A 1,622-nucleotide genomic window follows, 5' to 3' on the forward strand; every position below is an offset into this window, starting at 1 on the left:
ATTGTAGAGATGTAAAATGTGTGTAATTACTAAATTACTGACTTACTACGTGCTACCGATGAATCATTAAGAGTATTATTGATCGACTTGTCGAAAGCTCGCTTTCTGCGTCCTGGTTGTGAGATTTCATCTTTTTTTTCTTTTTCTTTTGCCTTCAATAAAAGGCGCGTCTGATCATTTGTGTCGTATACACAGTTCTCTTAAAAGTGATTTGAGCAGATGAACCCCGTTGTAGTTCGCAACAATTTGTACCATTTCATATTTACCATACATCCCTACGTTAGCTTCTATCACTTCGTTTCGTGCAAATGAACACTAACCACACTCTAAAAACTAAACTTAACTCCTCCATGAAGGCCCAACGGTACCGACTGGCCGCCGTGTCATCCTCAGCCCACGGGAGTCACTGGATGCGGATATGGAGGGACATGTGGTGAGCACACCGCTCTCCCGGCCGCATGTCAGTTTCCGAGACTGGAGCCACTACTCCTCAATCAAATAGCTGCTCAGTTTGCCTCACAAGGGCTAAGTGCACCCCGCTTGCCAGCAGCGCTCGACAGACCGGATGGTCACCCATCCAATTGCTAGCCCAGCCCGACAGTGCTTAACTTGGGTGATCTGACGGGAACCGGTGTTACCACTGCGGCAAGGCCGTTAAACACACTTTAGGCGTGTTGAATTTATATTTCTCTGAACAAGTTACAAACAAAAATTAAACGATTCACCAAACAAACTAAATAAAGCAGTTCACTGTACACACAGACAAACGATAGACTGGCTCGTCTCAATGTTCTGACCACCATCAATATAGCAGCCAAGTTGCCGCTGGTCGCCGCAAGAAACACTGCAACTCGTGTGTTAGCCACTCTATGAAATTTAAACTCGTTGGTTTTATTCATCAATTCTGTTACAGGGTTTGGACGAGAACTTGTAAACAACGCGAGAAATGAGATTTTCACTCTGCAGCGGAGTGTGGGCTGATATGAAACTTTCTGGCAGATTAAAAGTGTTGTGCCGGACCGAGACTCGAACTCGAGACCTTTGTCTTTCGCGGGCAAGTGCTCTACAATCTGACATACCCAAGCACGACTCACGCCGCGTCCTCGCCGCTTTACTTCTGCTAGTACCTCCTACCTTCCAAATTTCACAGAAGCTCTCCTGCGAACCTTTAAAGATCTTGCACTCCTGGAAGACAGGATATCTCAGAAGATCCTCGTTTTGTTGCCCTTCATGGTAAGTCGTCCTGGGCTTACATTTCAGCAAGGTAATGCCCGCCTACTGCTTTTCTTCGTGCTTGGCAAATCCTACTTTGATCAGCAAGGTCACCAGATCCCTCCCAAGCTGAGAATGTTTGAAGCATTATGGGAAGAACCCTAGAACGGGCTCGGTATTTTGACGATCTAATACAGCAGTCGGACAGAATTTGGCGCGATATCTCACAGGAGAACAACTCTATCAATCAATGCCAAGCCAAATATCTGCTTGCATAAGTACTAAGGTTGGACCAATGCGATATCGTCTTGTTCAATTTCTGAACCTCTTTCCCATGATTAAATAATCCAATTTTACTGAAACTGTAATCATCTGTTTGTCTGTATACGTACAACACATCTACCGATTTG

The 1,622-nt window shown here is 45.0% G+C and overlaps 1 pseudogene; it reads right to left on the bottom strand.

Moving 5' to 3' along the window:
* Positions 1 to 541: 541 nt before the first annotated feature.
* Positions 542 to 659, bottom strand: LOC126093832 (5S ribosomal RNA; annotated as a pseudogene).
* Positions 660 to 1,622: the final 963 nt, after the last annotated feature.

The sequence above is a fragment of the Schistocerca cancellata genome, chromosome 7 (genome assembly GCF_023864275.1).
Source record: "Schistocerca cancellata isolate TAMUIC-IGC-003103 chromosome 7, iqSchCanc2.1, whole genome shotgun sequence".
Classification (NCBI taxonomy): domain Eukaryota; kingdom Metazoa; phylum Arthropoda; class Insecta; order Orthoptera; family Acrididae; genus Schistocerca; species Schistocerca cancellata.